We start from the raw sequence: 18998 nt of genomic DNA on the forward strand, positions 1-18998 counted from the left end.
GATTGGGGTGTTGAAGTCTCCTAATATTAGTGTGTGGGATTTGATGTGTGATTGAAGCTTTAGTATTTTTTTTTAACATATTTGGTGCTCTTTTATTTGGGGCATAAATGTTCAGGATTGAGACTTCATACTGATGGATCATTCCTGTTATGAGTAAAAAGTGTCCTTCTCTATCTCTTCTGATTGATTTTAGTTTGAAGTCTATTTTGTTAGATATTAGGATAGCTACACCTGCTTGTTTCTTTGGTCCATTTGATGGAAAAATCTTTTTTTAAGACTATACAGTTTAATGCAGTTGTACTTATTTACAGTTTGTTTGGCACTGGACACAGAAAGTTCTTTTTAAAGGACTCATTAAAATCCAGGGGAAGACATTATGGAACAACAGACACAGCTCCAAGTTAACTAGAATTCTAAACTTCCAGCACACTGCCGATTACAGTTTTGCATAGATCACCTAATCTCTTTGTGTTTCAGTCCAACAAACTTACAAATCAAAAATTTACTAAAGATTATTTTTAGAATGCATTATTCTAGTGATTTCTTCATACTTTGAACAACTATAAGGTTTACTTATTTTAAAGCAATCTCATAATGATTGACAACAGCATGACAGATTCCAGCTTGAACAGAGTGGGGAGACCATCACTCTTCACTCCCCCAACCTCCACGTGAAAGCATCAGCTTCTTACTTGCTGTTCATCATCAATCCAGTGTACTTTCACATTGCTACTTTATGAACTTTCTCCTCCTTCCTAATGAGACTTTCACCCTCCATTGTAGATACTTCCTCATTTTCTCTCTTCCCCCACAAATCCAAACACCACTTAGTTCTAGTTTTAATGGGGAATGTCTTTTAGAGTTGACTTGCCAGATTCTGTCCCTGCATCTCTTCCTAGGCAATTACAATATTATCTTACATGTTTTTTTTTTTTTTTCATCTCAACCATCTTCTTTTTTTCCTGCATAGCTACACCTACTGCAGTGCTCTTTCAAAAGGAAGAATCACCACATCGTATCTTTTCATAAACACAGGCATGCTCACACAATTTCCTAAAATGAAACCTGGTTCCCATTATCTGAGGGTAATCCAAATTTTATTTTCCAGCTTCCTTCCTGCTAGCTCACATTCTAGCCCCTGTCCTATGCAATGCAACCTCTACACTACACAGGAAATGCCTGACTCGACTGAGGCTCTGCTTAAATCATTTAACAAGTACCAGCTACTCAAAGGAAGGGATGCAGAAGGACACATGGCAAGTCAGCCCACTCCATCCCTCTTTTGGATCTTGCCTACTGTAGTGAGGAGTCCGGCCACACAAAAGACAGATGACTAATCTAAGGGACCTTATAAATTTCCTCAAAGGCCAGCCATCATGGAATCTGTAGAATGTACACTCTGAGATTCCAAACCTATATTTTCTTTCACAGAGGGTTCACAGCTCATGATTTACCACCATGAGTGCTGTTTGTGGTATGATAAACTTTCTCATTCTTTAAGTTAAAAAAGGAAAGAAAAAGAAAAGAAAAAGAAAGGAAAGGAAAGCAAAGTCTACTCTGTGCTGGGAAGATGGTTCACAGTTAAAACTTCTGCCATGGACTCCCTCCTTTTGCTCCTCATCAGGACCTTGGGAGCTCAGTTCAGTGCTCCTATGTTGGGCTCTGTCATTTTCTCCATCCAACGCCAGGTGAAGGCTCTATGGTGATATGCAAGATATTCATGAGTATGGCAATAGGATCTGGACATTTCTAGCACCCTCTCCTCAGCTGCCCAAGGAACTAGCTGGGGGCGTCTTCCTAGACACCTGGGAACCCCTCTAGAGTCAAGTCTCTGCCAACCCTAGAATGGCTCCCTTAATTAAGATATGTAATTCCTTGTTCCCACATCCACCCCTTCCTATATCACAACCATCCTATTCGCCCAAGCTCTTCCCATCCTCCACTTCACACTTTTCTCTCCCCATCCCCCCATCCAAAGGAGGGAGATCATGAGCAAGGAAGTCAGGACCGTGAGGGGTGTGTTTACCCATTGAGACGGTGGGACAGATCTAACGGGAGACCACCAAGTCCAGTTGGAATGGGACTTATGGAACAGGCGACCAAACCGGACTCTCTGAATGTGGCTGACGGTGGAGGAGAACTGAGAAACCAAGGACAACGGCAATGAGCTTGATCTCTACAGCATGGACGGGCTCACTGTGAGCCTTGTCAGTTTGGTTGCTCACCTTCCTGGACTTAGGGGGAGTTGGGAGGACCTTGTACTTAACATAGTGAAGGAAACCCTGATGGCTCTTTGGCTTGGAGAGGGAGGGAGTGGGGGTATGGGTGGAAGGGAGGCGAGGGAGAGGGAGGAGGAGGGGAGGAGATGGAAAGTTTTAATAAAAAAAAAAAAAAAAAACTTCTGCCATGGAAACAGGACCAGAGCTTATATTCCCAGAGCCCATGTAAACACTAGATGGGTAAGGCAGTCACCTGCATTTCCAACCTCACAAGGCTGAAAAGTGAGGATTCCCAGAACAATCTGGCAAGCATATTGGAGTTCTGGGTTTGATTAAGTGTTCCTGCCTCAATGAATAAAGTGGAAGAACAATTGAGGATGTTTCCCAACATTGACATCAGGCCTCTGCATGTATATACACACATGCATGCACACATGCAATCACATATGCATGCACACTCAAGCATGCAAAAATTGAAACACTCACATACATTGTTCTCAGAATCTAAACTGAATAGGTTGTAACTGAAGTACAGGGGCTAACAAACCCATACTCTAATATGAGAAGCAATGGGAAGATGAAGAATGTCAACAAGATCATGAGTGAGCAGTCACCTGGGGTGACCGCATGCAGAAGCACTTGTACTTACATTATATGCCAAGAATAAGGAGCAAACAAGGAAATGCCTTCCAGACAGAGAAAGATGATGGAAAGATAGTGTAGTGTATTTGAACAAATTAAGAAAAATTTTTCCTCTATCCTGCAGGATAAAGAATGACATGCTTATGGTTGATGGGAAAATCTTTTTCCAAACTTTTACTCTGTGGTAATTTCTGTCTTTGAGGTTGAGATGTGTTTCTTGTATACAGCAGAAGGCTGGATCCTGCTTTCGTACATATTCTCTTAGCATGTGCCTTTTTATAGGTGAATTGAGTCCATTGATATTAAGAGATATTAATGACCAGTGATTATTAATTCCTGTTGTTTTTTGGTGTGGTGTTTCTGTGTTTTCCTTCTTTGGGCTTTGCTGGTGTATGGTTGTCTGTTGCCTGTGTTATTGTGGGTGCAATTAGCTTCCTTAGGTTGGAGATTTACTTCTAGTACTTTCTGTAGGCCTAGATTTGTGGAGAGGTATTGTTTAAATCTGGTTTTGTCACAAAATATATTGTTTTCTCCGTCAATGGTGATTGAGAGCTTTTCTGGGTATAATATTCTGTGCTTACATCTTTTAGAGTCTGCAGTACATCTGTGCAGGACCTTCTGGCTTTCATTGTTTTCACTGACAAGTCAGGTGTAATTCTGATAGATCTGCCAATATATTCTACCTGACCATTTTCCTTTGCAGCTCTTAATATTCTTTTTTTATTCTTTATGTTTTGTGTTTTGATTATATGATTAGGGGACTTTTTTGATTCATTGTATTTGGGGTTCTGTAAGTGTCTTTTACCTTTAAAGGGATATCTTTCTTTAGATTGGGGAAGTTTTCCCTCTATGATTTTGTTGAAAATATTTTCTTTGCCTTTGAGCTGTAGTTCTTCTCCTTCTTCCATCCCTATTATCTTAGGTTTGGTCTTTTCATGGTAGACCAGAATTTCTGGATGTTTTGTGTTAAGAATTTGTTGGGCTTAATGTTTTCTTTCACCAATGAATCTATTTCCTCTATAGTATCTTCAACACCTGAGATTCTCTCGTTCATCTCTTGTATTTTGTTGATTATGCTTGCTTCTGTAGTTCCCTGTTCCTTTACCCAGATTTTCCATATCCAGAATTCCCTTGGATTCTGTTTTCTTTACTGCCTCTATTTTAGTTTCCAAGTCTTGAAGTATTTGAACTGTTTGCTTTACCTGTTTTATTTTTTGTTTTTTCTTGGTTTTCTTTGAGAGATTTATTAGTTTCTTCTAAGTTTTTGTTTGTCTTTTCCTTCGTTTCTTTAAGGGAAATTTTTACTTCCTCCTTAAAGGTCTCCATCATCCTCATACAGTTACATTTAAAATCATTTCTTTCTGCTTCTTCTGGGTTAAGATGGTCAAGTCTTTCTGTAGTGTGATCATTAGGTTTTGGTGTTACCATTTTGCTTTTCAGGTTATTGAATGAATTGTTGCATTTGCACCTAGCCATCTCTTCCTCCAATTTGTGTCTGGTGTGTCTTTGCCTCTTGGGTCCAATCCCTTCAGTGGCTGTCTATGTCTTTGGGAACTGTACTTGGTCTGCTCTGTGTTGTTGCTGTCTGTGTCTCAGGGAGCCACTGCGGTCTCTCTTTCCCCATCTCTTGGTCTGCTTTCTTGGTTGTCTCTTTTTGTCCACTCTGTGCAGTCACTGCCTGTGCCTCAGAGTTCCTCTCTTGGTCCTCTCTTTGTAGTCAGAACTTCTGCTTCAGGGTTCCTCTGAGGTCACAGGGGTTGGGGGTAGGGTGGTTTGGGGGCAGAGTAAGACTTATAGCTTGCAGGATCCGATTGATGGGGTGGGGGTTTTGGAGCAGCCTACCTGCAGGAAGCTTGCCTGCTAGCTGGCTAGAGAAGCTGTAGCAGGTAGACAAAGTGCCCAAGGTTTTATCCTGGTCTAGAGAATGAGGTGCCCCTCCAGGTGGGTGCTCACTCACTTCTTGGTCCTCTTTATGTATTTGCAGCCTGTCTTTCAGACTTCCTCTGAGGTTGTGGGGGATGGGACGGTTTGGGGGCACAGTGGGACTTTTAGTTTGCAGGGTCTCATTGATGGGGTGGAGGTGTTGGAACAGCCTACCTGCAGTAAACTTCCTGCTATCTGACCACAGAAGCTGGGACAGGTGGGGGAAGGGCCTGTGGTTTTGCCCTAGTAAGGAGGGCCTAGAGAGTGAGTGGTCACGAATCTCTTTGTTCTCTGTGTAGCAGCAAGCTGTGTTTCAGTGTTCCTCTAGGTATAGGAGGTTTGGGGGTGGAGTCAGACTTATGTAAATGATGTAAAAATTATGTTCTCTCAGTACACCAAGACAAATGTACTGCTTTTATATATTGTTATAGCTAAAAATTTATTGCCAAGAGTTCAATATTTTGAACACATTTTAAAATTATTATAGTGATTCTTCTACTATTATACTATGTCTTATATTCATTTTTTGTATTCCTATATTAAAGTTTAAAATATTTTTGGCTTTTCTAAAATTGTCTTAAGTTTCTATTATCAACTTTATCACAAGACATCCTGAATTTGTGATTACTATGTATGGAAATTAATTTTAATAACATTTATATTCATTCTATACACTTGTTTTGTAAATGCATGTATACGTATGCACATCTATACACCCAGTTTTTCACATACTAATTGATATCACCCCAAATTCACAAATAGATATTAATGCATTTGGGGTAGTGTTTATTTCCTGGAGTGTGACAGACAGGATGGTGATGTATAAACAGCCTCCTGAGGCCCATTCTCCTTGATATTTCCCACCATGTAATTTCATAGTGCAAATACTCTCTGTGCATAAGAAAGTGAAGATATGAATTGATGGAAATTTACGCTTAGACTTACTACCATTTAGTGTTGTGAGAATAGAATTTTGTTATTTATAAACTCTCTAGCTCATAGAATTTTGCCAACATATTTGAATCACCAAGACAATTAAATGAACATTTTAAACTGTTTAATACTTTTTATATAACTCTCATGATTTCCCTTTCAAATAACTGTTTTCAAGTTTGCACACTGGATTATTTTCCTTAGTATGTAGAGTAGGCTAGCAGACAGCAAATCAGAAATGAAACAGCACATGTCTTTTCTCCTCTTCATCTTTCACTATTATATTGTTTGATGTGAGATTTTTAACTTCTTTCATAAACTATTCCCTTATGCATTAAGTTAATTAGTATAATCTCATTATTCTATTAACACAACAAATTTTAACAAGGTGTTTTTCACACCAAATATTACCATATGGCAATATGTCCTGTGGATAATTAAAGATCATGATGTCAATTTTTGCTGTTTAATTTGTTAACTTGAAAGAGAAAATTCTTCATATATGATATTCCTAGAACCAAATATATGTTAAAAATAACTATTCCTGAAAAGCACCAGCAGGGCAGTGGTGGCCAAATTCATATACAGAAAATAAGGTAGACATAATTTAAAATATATGCTTGTAAATATTACTGAACAGAAAATACCAAAGTATGCATTCACTTGTGAGCTCATATAGCTCATAAATGGCAAATTCTGATGTTCTTCTTTCATCTGCATCTGACTCCAGTTCATCCCATGTGTGATTTAGCTCACCTAAAGGAATAGACACAGCACATTATAGGCTCAGGTTTCTTATTGCTACATCAGCTATGAAGATACAAATTCTTGGATCCCATAAGTAGATGTGAGACTTAGAAGCATGGAAGCATACTTTAAGGGAGGAATAATGGCATAAATTACATATGTAATTATTAGTCCCTTTTCACTTTTGAAACAAATATTTGGGAGAAACAGTTTCTATGAAGAAAGATGTATTTAGCCTCATTATTCTGAGGTCTTGCTCCATACCTAAATGGTTCCATTGTAATGGGTCTATGGTAATGCAGAAGAATACAACAAGAACATATAGGACAGGAAACTGCTTACTGCATAGGACCAAGAAGGAAAGAAAAGGAACAAAATTGCTGGACCAGACAATATATATCCTCACAATCATACCCACAGTGCCCGTCTTCTCCCACTAGGCACAATCTCATAACATTCCATTCAGATATAAACTCATCAACACTTAAGTCCTTTGGTAAGGCTACTGTGAAGTTTATTCTTTGTTTCTGTTTGACTATATCTAGAATTAGCTAAAACCCAAGCTGCTGGATATACCTGTGAGGGATTATTTTATTGGATTATCTAATGTGGGAAGACCCACTCTAAGTCTGGGTTATACTTTCTTGTGACAGACTATATAGACAATATAAATGTCATGGAAGAAGGTAGCTTTTGCTCTTTATGTGCTTATCATCATTCTTACCAGCAAGTTCATTACTTCACAGAAGTAGGCTATTCTGGCATATACTGAATACAAGCTGAGACATCAGCCTTAGAAACTGAACTAGGTTCTTGGAATTTCTATTGGGAGACAGTTGTTGTAGGAGCAGTTGAACCACAACTTGTAAGCCACTCTAATGTCACATATGATGTAAAATTTTCCTCTGTAAATTATGAGTAGGTTTTATTACCATTGGTAAATAAAGAAGCCATTTTGACCAATGTCTTAGCAGAGTAAAGCCAGGCAGAAAATCAGAATAAAGATAGAGAGAGTAGACAGAGTCAAGGAGATGACATGTAGCTGCAAAAGGGGAAAGGTGAACACCAGAACCTTACCGGTACAACTCAGCCTTGTGGTGATAAACAGATGAATAGAAATGGGTTAATTTAAGATGTAAGAGGTAGTTAATAAGAAGCCTGAACTAATAGGCCAGACAATATTGTAATTCATATACTTTCTCTGCAATTATTTGGGCCTGAGCAGTCCAAAAATGAAAGAATTGTCTCTGTTTACACACACACACACACACACACACACACACACACACACATATGGAACAAACTTTGTACATTGTAAATATCTATTGCACTCATTGGTTAATTAAAAACACTGGATGGCCAATAGCTGGACAGGTAGAAGTGAGGTGGGAGAGTCAAACTGAAAGGACACTGTGAAGAAGGGCAGAGTCTCAGGAATTGAGGATAGAAGCAGAGAGAAGCAAGATGACACACCATGTTGAAAGCAGGTACCACCACATAGCAGAGGGTAGATAAGAAATATTGGTTAATTTACAATGTACAAGTTAGCTAGTAACAAATCTGAGCTATTGGCTGAGCATTTATAATAATTATAATAAAAATAAGTCTTTGTTTATTTGGAAACAACTGCTGAGACACAGAGAAACTCTACCTACAATATATGTATATGTATATGTAATATATATATAGTGTATCTGTTTGTATATAGTATGTATATACATGAATACACACACACACACACACACACATTTCTGTTTCTCTATAAAATCCTGAACATGTGAACTTTGCAAGTCTCACTAGCTTCACTAGTTTAGAACCAAGTCTTAAACACAGGCATTTTTTTATTTCAACCAATTATAACGTATTTGTAAGTACACTTATGTTTATTAGGGAATAATTAATATATGCAGAATATATGTTATAAATTTTAAGAATTATGATTTTAAAATCATTTAAAATGTTATTTGTAGTAATAATTTTCAAGAACATTGATAAGAGGTATTTATTATTTTCTTTTTTATTGTTTTTATTGAGCTATACATTTTTCTCTGCTCCCCTCCCTTCTTCCCTTCTCTAATTCTACCTTCTCTGCTAACCCCCACAATCCCAAATTGCTAGGAAGTATAAAAAGACAAGATTTAATTATATTTTATCAAATGATTTTTTTCTCATTGCTTTATGTACATGATTTATTGAGAATTCCTGTTTTCATATATATTTTATAGTGTATATATTGAAAATTTCTAACTTTGTGACATAAGCTAGTTTACCACCTTTTTACTTCTTCTATAATAGTTTATATAAGAGCAAATGATTTATTCTTTTATATACTGAAATATTTTATAAGGTATTGAGTAAAATCAATAACCATTTGTTAAAACATTCTATTTTCCCCACAGCATTCCCATCATGAGCTGTTTGAAAATGTCTTTATTTGTTACCATTACTTAGATCTGCTCACCATTCTCCCAGTACCTTTCTAATGAAGTGCTTCCCATTGTTCCTCTGTTGTAATCTGCTTCCAACCTTCTGAGTCTCTGCTCTTTTGTATGTGATACAGAAATGTTTATGTGCTCAGGAAATGCAGAGTTAAAAAGTGTTTGTTTATGTGACATGCTATATTTCATCATTTCTGTGTTCTGTAGTTTGCTGGAGTCAGATGCAGGTAAAAGAGGAAACTTTGGCATTTGCCATTTGCGAGCTGTAGGACTTCGGTGATTGAAGTGATTGCAAACAAATATTTTATGTTCAGTGTCATCAATAAAATTCAGAGGAAAGTGATAGGCATACTCTACCAAAAATGGTTCCACTAAGTACAACCCATGGTACATTATGTAAAGTAAAAAGATGATATAAAAGAATTATAGCGACACTTATCAACTATGGCTTGTGGGAGACTGGCAGATTTAATGCCTAGAACACTGTAATTACTATATGAGAATGCTATTGAAGCATATGGTTGAGAGAGACACATTGTGAAAATAGTTACTGTATTTCAAAGCAAAATGAATAATTGGAATCAATGACCAAACATTTGTGGTGCTGTAGCAGGGTCCCAGAACTTAGTAGACCTCAGACCTTAGCACAACTGACTCTCTAATGGAAGTGCCATTCAGAAGTGAAACTTGACACATAGGCAGTGCAACCTGTTGAAACAAAACCAAGGACCTAATTTATCAAAGTTCAACATTCTGCGAAAGTCTCTAAATATACTAACCTTGCTTTTTGCTTCTGTAGTTCCTTTTCTAGCTAACAATTCTTTTTAAGTGAACTATGTCAAACACATGGTTTTTGTGCTTACATGCTCACTCTGAGAAAGGTTTCGTGCTGTACCAGGGTTCCAAATAGCAGGTGTAGTCAACATCCAGCTAATAAAGATGTTCTATTGACTTAAACCTATGTCCAAACAAACAGTCTTCTCTGGTGAGTAACAACAGTACTAAATATGAGACAGATGGAATTGAGTGCTCTCTGACCAATTGTGGACATAATGTTTAATCTTCTTGTGAAGCCTGCGGGTTTTATCCATTTGGGAATGTCTGGTTTTGTAATTTAAGGAAAAGCAAATTTTCCTCGTTTGCTTTTTGTTGCTCTGATGAAATATTCTGACCAAAAGCAACATAGGGAGAATAGATTTTATTTGGCTAATATCTCAAGGTAACTGTCCATCATGAATACCCTCTGGGCAGGATCTCAATAAGGGGAAGCATGTGGATATGGTACTTCCAGTATCTAATTATATAATAGGGCAGAGTGCCTTAGTGGCCTTACAAGCAGAACCGTAAAGAACAGACTGTTTTTAATGCTTGTTTATTTCCCATTTTAACAACACGAGAATACTCGACTAAAACTGTCATTTATGAATGAGTAGGAAGTAGGCTCTCACTGCACATAGATATTCTTGTCTTTACCTTAAACTGGTCATCACATTAATTTTTTTCTTTGTCATTCAGTACTCATGATTATGTGATTTTAACATAAGAGGATTAATATGACGTATGACTAGGATTCAAAACTAGCTGCTGTAATTTTTAAAGATAACATCATATGAATATATCCTGTGTAATGGACATCCTGAACTCTACATAGATGTCTCACTCATTTACTTTAAGAAGCAATTGACTCGATGTTTGTGTAAGATGACCCAAATGTCCATCTAAAAATTATTCTATTTTATATTTATTGATGAGTAAATTGATTGCAACTAAGTATTATAGAAACAGAGGAATATTTTGTCTGTGTATCACTAAATAAAAGTGTTAAAAAACACACAAAGCTAAAGAGAAGGGAATGAAGCTAATAAATCCTCTTATGAGGTTTGCTTGAGCTGGTCTCAGCTGGGTCACCAGTGAATTCTAGTCCCCACTTTCTAGTCTGCCATGGCCATGACTGATGATATTCAGTGTCTTCCTATTTCTCTTTAAAAATTTCCCCAAAATGGTCATCACTGAAATTGCTTAGATGATATGGGCGGTGCACAATTCATACCCGTCTCTTGAAAGAATGTCAAGCCTTATTTTTCAATTCTTTATGAAATTGAATTTTCTAGACTGACTCACTATTATTTAAATATGTAGATGGGGGAAAAGTCCACAAACATCCCAATGCATATTCACACCCACCCACACCCACACACAAACACACACACACATACACACACACACACACACACCTTGTGTCCCTAGTATTTTGCAGAATAGCCATTTATCTTCCTAATGATGTAGATAATTATATTTACTACCCAGGTCACCCTCTTCTGTTCAGATCAAGGAAACAAATTAAATGGTTACAGCTTAGAAATTTGTAAAGCAATAAAGAATTAAGCCGGGGCTTCATAGGGAAGTCTTTTTATCTAAGGACAGAAAACCTCTAGAATACAAAACCTAAAACTGACTTGACAAAAATTGAAAATTTCCTGATTGAGTCACAGGGAGCAACTAAGTGTGCTTGTGTGTGTGTGTGTGTGTGTGTGTGTGTGTGTGTATTTATGTGTTTTGGGTGGGTTGTTCCTAAATTTATTTCTATAAAGACGATGTGTTTTGTTTGTTAAGAACAGAGTAGTACTAAGCAAATATTAAGTGTAGCATGTATATGTTTGTATGTCCTGAATTTTAGGATCACTTGCTAGCTGGCCATAACCTCTGAATTAGTATATAAATAATAATACTGAATAACTCTACTTTATCATGCTGGAGACTTAGGAGGCTGTGTGCTATGAGGTAAGACCAATAGATTTCATGGTTATTGACTTACTGGTCAGTGCTCCTTGGAAAGAACAAGTGTCTTGTTCTGACACACTGAGATATATCCTCTCTGAGCATTAGATCCGATGTGTAGAAACTATTACAGTGGAGTGCAGAAACACAAAACTACAAACTATGTATCAGTCTTATTCAAGATAGTTTTCCTTTACTCTTGAGAAAGGCCTAAGGAAATCACTGTACCATGAGCTAGGTAGCGATGCACCTAAGGCAATTCTTTACTGTGATGAAATGTTTATGTCTGTTTTTCTGGTTTGTATATTCTGCATTCATTATTAAATTTATATATTCTTATTTTTGAAAGAAAAATATTTATTCAGAGTATGTTCTTCAATGACGTGATTAAGAGAAGGAGAAGCTCAGAGAAATTGCTGGTAAATGGGATCATTTGCTGTTTTGTTTTGTTCTCTTTTTTTATTTTTTTCCATTCAAAAATTTACACTTCCTCCCCTCCTCCAATTCCCCTCCTGCTGCCCCACTCACTCTCCTCTCTCCCCCTCCCTCCTTAAGAGAGGGCAGGGAACACTGCCCTGTGGTAAGTCCAAGGTCCTCCCCACTACATCCAGGCCTAGGAAGGTATGCATCCAAATAGACTAGGGTCCCAAAAAGCCAGTATGTACAGTAGAAACAAGTCCCAGTGCCTATATCAATGGCTTCTCAGTCTGCCCCCGTTGTCAGCCACATTCAGAGTCAAGTTTGATCACATGATCGTTCAGTACCTTCCAGCTGGATTCAGTGAGCTCCCATTAGTACGGGCTCACTGCCTCAGTGAGTGTACCAACCCCTCGCAGTCCTGACTTCCTTGCTTGTCTTCTCCCTCCTTCTGCTCTTCAACTGGACCTTGGGAACTCAGTCCATTGCTTCAAGAGGGTCTCTGTCTCTATCTCCATCCTTCAACAGATGAAGATTCTATGATGATATTTGAGATAATCATCAGTGTGTTAGTGGGGCAAGGCCAGTTCAAGCACCCTCTCCTCTGCTGCCCAAGTACCTAGCTGGAGACATTCCCGTGGATACCTGGGATCCCCTCAAGAGCCAAGTCTCTTGCCAACACTAAAATAGCTCCCTTAATGTAGATATCTTCTTCCCTGCTCCTATATCTGCCCTTACTCCATCTCCACCCTCCCACTCTCCCAAGCTCTCCCAGTCTTTCCTTTCTCCCTTCTCTCTCCCCGTCTCCCCTTCCACCACTCCTAACCCACTCCCACCCTCACCTCCATGCTCCCAACTTTTGCCCGGCAATCTTGTTTGCTTCCAATTTCCAAGAGGATATATATATGTTTTTCTTTGGGTTCACCTTGTTGTTTGGCTGCTCTAGGCTTGTCAGCTATAGGCTTAATGTCCTTTGTTTATGGCTAGAGTCCACTTATGAGTGAGTACATACCATATTCATCTTTTTGGGTCTGGGTTATCTCACTCAGGAAAGTGTTTTCTATTTCCATCATTTGCCTGCAAAATTCAAGATGTCATTGTTTTTTACTCCTGAGTAGTATGCTCATGTGTATATATTCCAAACTTTATCCATTCTTCCATTGAGGGGCTCTAGGTTGTTTCTAGGTTCTGGCTATTGCAAATAATGCTATGAACATAGTTAAACAAATGCTTTTGTAGTATGATTGGTCATCTCTTGGGTATATTTCCAAGAGTGGTATTGCTGGATCCTGAGGTAGGTTGATTCCAATTTTCCAAGAAACTGCCACACTGCTTTCCAAAGTGGTTGCACAAGTTTGCAATCCCACCAGCAATGGAAGAGTGTTCCCCTTACTCCACATCCTCTCCAGCAAAGGTTATCATTGGTGGTTTTGATTTTAGCCATTCTGACAGGTGTAAAATGGTATCTCAAAGTTGTTTTGTTTTGCATTTCCCTGATCAGTAAGGAGGTTGAAAATGACCTTAAGTGCCTTTTGGCCATTTGAACTTCAGTTGAGAATTCTCTCTTCAGTTCAGTACCCCATTTCTTAATTGGGTTAATTAGAATTTTAATGTCTAGTTTCTTGAATTGCTTATATATTTTGGAGATCAGACCTTTGTCTGATGTGGGATTAGTGAAGATCTTCTCCCATTCTTTAGAATGCCTTTTTGTCTTAATGACAGTATCCTTTGCTTTACAGAAGCTTCTCAGTTTCAGGAAGTCCTAATTATTCAATGTGGCTCTTATTGTCTGTGCTATTGGAGTTATACGTAGGAAGTGGTCTCCTGTGCCCATGTGTTGCAGTCTACTTCCCACTTTCTTTTCTATCATGTTCATTGTGGTCAGATTTATATTGAGGTCTTTAATCCATTTGGACTTGAGTTTTGTGCATGGTGATAGATATGGATCTATTTTCATTCTTCTACAGGTTGACATCCAGTTATGCCAGCACCATTTGTTGAAGAAGCCCTCTTTCTTCCATTGTATACTTTTAGTTCCTTTGTCAAAAACCAGGTGTTCATAGGTTTTTGGGTTAATATCTGGGTCTTCGATTCAACTCCATTGGTCAATGTCTCTGTTTTTATGCCAATACCAAGCTGTTCTCATTACTGTACCTCTGTAATAGAGTTTGAAATCAGGGATGGTAATGCTGCTGGAAGTTCCTTTATTGTATAGCTTTGTTTTGGCTATCCTGCATTTTTTGTTTTTCCATATAAAGTTGATTAATGTACTCTCATGGTCTGTAAAGAATTTTGATAGGATTTTGATAGGGATTGCATTGAATTTATAGATAGCCTTTGTAGAATTGCCATTTTTACTATGTTGATCCTACCTATCTACATGGGAGATCCTTCCTTTTTCTGGTGTCCTCTTCAATTTCTTTTTTCAAAGCCTTAAAGTTCTTCTCAAATTGATCTTTCATTTCCTTGGTTAGTGGTGCCCCAAGATATTTTATGCTATTTGTGGCTATCATGAAAGGTGGAGTTTCTCTGATCTCCCTTTCTGCTTCTTTATCCTTTGTGTATAGGAGGGCTACTGATTTTTTGAGTTGATCTTGTATCCTGTCACATCACTGAAGATATTTATCAGCTGTAGGAGTTCTTTGGTAAAGTTTTTGGGGTTGCTTATGTACACTATCATATCATCTGCAAATAACAAAAGTTTGACTTCTTCCTTTCTGATTCAAATACCCTTGATCTCCTTATGTTGTCTTATTGCTATTGCTAGAACTTCAAGAACTATATTGAAGAGATATGGTGAGAGTGGACAGCCTTGTCTTGTTCCTGATTTTAGTTGAATGGCATGAGTTTCTCATTATTTAATTTATATTAGCTGGTGGCTTGCTTTATATTGCTTTTATTATATTTAGATATGATCCTTGTATCCCTAATCTCTCCAAGACCTTTATCATAAAGGAGTGTTAAAAATTTTCAAATACTTTGTCAGCAACTAATGAAATGATCATATGTTTTTTCAATTTATTTATATGATGGATTACATTGATAGATTTTCATATGTTGAACCAGCCCTGCATCTCTGAGATGAAGCGTACTTGATTGTAATGGATAATTTTTGATGTGTTCTCAGATTTATTTGAGAATTTTTGCATCCATGTTCATGAGCATGATTGGTCTGTAATATTCTTTCTTGCTTGAGTCTTTGTGTGGTTTTGTTATCAGGGCAACTGTATCTTCATAAAAAGTGTTTGGCAATGACTCTTCTGTTTCTATTATGTAAAACACATTAAGGGGTATAGGTATCAGCTCTTCTTGGAAGTTCTGGTGAAAATTCTGCATTAAAATTATCTGGTCCTGGGAATTTTTTTGTTAAGAGGTTTTTTTAATGACAGCTTCTATTTCCTCATGACTAATAGGTCTATTTAACTTATTCACCTGGTCTTGATTTAATTTTGGTATATGGTACTTATCTAAAAACAAGTCCATTTCTTTTATATTTTCCAATTTGTGGCATATAGGCTTTTGTAGTAAGACCTAATGATTCTCTGAATTTTCTCAGTGTCTGTTGTTATGCCCCCCTTTTTATTTCTGATCTTGTTATTTGAGTGTGCTTTCTCTTCCTTTTGATTAGTTTGGATAAAGGTTTGTCAATCTTGTTAATTTTCTCAAAGAACCAGCTCTTTGTTTCATTGATTCTTTGGATTGTTTTCTGTCTTTCTGTTTTGTTGATTTCAGCCCTCAGATTGCTTATTTCCAGTCTTCTCCTCCTTCTGGGTGAGTCTGCTTTCTTTTTCTTTACTAGAGCTTTCAGCTGTGCTGTTAAGTCTCTAATGTAAGTTTTCTCCATTTTTTACATGTGGGCACTTAGTGCTATGAACTTTCCTCGTAGCACTGCTTCATAGTGTCCCATAGGTTTGGGTATGTTGTCTCTTTATTTTCTTGAATCCAGGGAAGACTTTAATTTCTTTATTTCTTCCCTGACCTAGAGGTGGTTCAGTAGTTGACTGTTCAGTTTTCATGAGTTTTTAGGCTTTCTGAGGGTAGAATTTTTGTTAAATTCTAACTTTATTCCATGGTGATCCGATAAGACACAGGTGGTTAATAATATTTTTTTGTATCTGTTTGCTTTGTTACTGAGTAAGTGATCAATTTTTGAGAACATTCCATGAGATGCTGAGAAGGTATAATCTTTCCTATTTGGGTGGAGTGTTCTATAGATGTCTGTTAAGTCCATTTGATTCATTACCTCTGTTAGTAATCCTATTTCTCTTTTAGGTTTCCGTCTGGTTGACCTGTCCATTGGTGAGAGAGGAGTGTTGAAGTCTCCTACTATTAGTGTGTGGGGTCTGATGAGTGCTTTGAGATCTAGTAATTTTTTTACATATGTGGTTGCTTTTATATTAGGGGCATAGATATTCAGGATTGAACTTCATCCTAATGAATTGTTTCTGTTATGAGTATAAAGTGTTCATCTCTATCTTTTCTGATTGATTTTAGTTTGAAGTCAATTTTGTTAGATATTAATGTAGCCACACCCACTTGTTTCTTAGGTCCCTTTGACTGAAAAACCTTTTCCCACCCTTTTACTCTGAGTAAAGGTCTGTCTTTGTGGTTAAGGTGTATTTTTTGTAAACAGCAGAATGTTGGATACTGTTTTTGTATCCATTATCTTACCTTATGCCTTTTTATAGGTGAATTGAGTATATTGATATTAAGTGATATTAACGGCCAGTGGTTGTTAACTTTGGTTATTTATTTATTTTTTTGGTGGTAGAGTTTGTGTGTTTCCCTTCTTTGAGTTGTGCTGGTGGAGGCTTGTTAGATGTCTGAGTTATTATGGGTGTTGTTGAGTTCCTTTTATTACTTTCTGTAAGGTTGGATTTGTGGCTACATAGTGTTTAAATTCATTTTTTTATCTTGGAATATCTTGTTTTCTCCATTGATGGTGAAAGAAAGTGTGTCTGGGTATAGCAGTCTGGGCTTGCATTCACGGTCTCTTAGTTTCTGCAGCACATCTATCCAAGACCTTTTGGCTTTCATCATTTCCATAGAGAAGTCAGGTGTAATCTTTTAGGTTTACCTTTATATGTTACTTAACATTGTTCTTTGCAGGTCTTAATATTTTTTCTTTATTCGGTATGTTTTATGTTTTGATTATTATATGGCAAGGGAATTTTTTTATTCAGTCTATTTGGTGTTCTATATGTTTCTTGTACCTTCATAGGAATATCCTTCTTTAGGATGGGAAAGTTTTCTTCTATAATATTGTTGAATATATTTTCTGGGCCTTTGAGCTGTAATTCTTCTCCTTCTTCTACTTCTATTACTCTTAGGTTTGGTCTTTTCATGGTATACCAGATTTCCTGGATGTTTTGTGTTAAGAAATTGTTGTTGGATTTGCTATTTTTTTGATCAGTGTGTTTATTTCCTCTATAGTATCTTCAGCATCTGATATTCTTTCTTCCATCTCTTCTATTCTTTTGATTATACTTGTCTCTGTAGTTTCTGTTTGTTTATCCAGATTTTCCATATTCTGCCATCTCTTGGTTTGTGTTTTCTTTGTTGCCTCCATTTCATTTTTTAAGTCCTGCACTGTTTCCATTACCTGTTTGATTTTCTTGGGTGTTTTTGAGGGATTTATTCATTTCTTCTTTTTCTTAGTCTTCTCATCCATTTCTTTAAGGGAGTTTTTCACATGCTGTTTATTGGTTTCTAACACTTTTACAATGTTACATTTAAAGTCTATTTCTTCTCCTTCTTCTGGATTAAGGTGTTCAAGTCTTCCTGTTGTATATTCACTGTGTTCTGGTGTTATCATGTTGTTTTTAAGATTGTTGAAGGAATTCTTGCATTGGCGCCTGCCCATGTCTTCCTTCAAATGCTATTTGGAGAATCTTGGTGGCTTGGTTCGATCTTTGCTGTGGCCACCTGTGTAATTGGGTTTTTTTCTGCCCTCTCTTAGGTCCCCTCAGTACTGAGTTGTCTTTCAGATCCTCTCCACCCTGAAGTAGGCTGTGGTGGTGGATCTAAGGACCCTGCAGATGGAAAAAAAAGTGCTTGGGGGACAAGTTGGGATGGGATAAGTAGAGAAATGCAGTAGTCAGGGAGAAGCCCCACTGTATGGCCAGAAAGTTTAGGGGATTAGGGGTGCCTGTGCTCCCTTCTTGGGGCAGCTGGACAGCCGGTTGTACACTCACTTACCCCTCTGGATGGAACTTCTGGTACCTTGTTTTGTTTTCTTTCAGGAAATGTTTCCTTTTCCTTTTGATTTTGTTTTAGAAAACTTTTGTGTAAATATGAGGAGATATGAGAATGAAGTTAGATTTCATACTGTTACTTTCTTCTTCTTCTATTATTATTATTATTATCATTATCATTATTATTATTACTTTAGACAAAGTCTCTTGCTGAACCAGATTCTTACAGAATGGTAGATTGGCTGGCCAGCAAATCCCAATGATGCTTCCATATTCACATTTCTGGCACCCAACACTGGTGTTACAGAAACATACTACCCTTCTCAGCTCTTTTATGTTGGCCCTGGAAATTGAAATACAGAATCTCATGCTTGCATATAATACACTTTGCCCTCTGAGGTATCTCCTTGGGTCTGTAAATGTTTTCTCACTGGCATAAATGTATAGTACAAATACTCTCTTGCATTGTGCCAATCAAAAACCAGCTGGTTCATTTTACACTCCCTGGTTCTGTATTTTTATGTTCCAGCTTCCCACTCCCCAGGTAAGCACAGAGCTTTGAGCTCTATTGGCTTAGTGAGTGTCTCACTATTTTCATAGTGAATTTAGAGCTGTTCATAGCCAGTGCTGCAGAGGTGGTAGACTAGTCGCTTTTTCCTTTGTATTCACAAACCAGTTGGTGTTTCCTAAAGGGTTGTGCAACACAT

At 37.4% G+C, this 18998-nt stretch overlaps 1 pseudogene; it reads right to left on the reverse strand.

The window, feature by feature from the left end:
* Window positions 1-8962, reverse strand: part of LOC119807262 — a 30181-nt pseudogene extending 21219 nt beyond the window's left edge.
* Window positions 8963-18998: the final 10036 nt, after the last annotated feature.

The sequence above is a fragment of the Arvicola amphibius genome, chromosome 2, assembly GCF_903992535.2.
Source record: "Arvicola amphibius chromosome 2, mArvAmp1.2, whole genome shotgun sequence".
Taxonomy (NCBI): Eukaryota; Metazoa; Chordata; class Mammalia; order Rodentia; family Cricetidae; genus Arvicola; species Arvicola amphibius.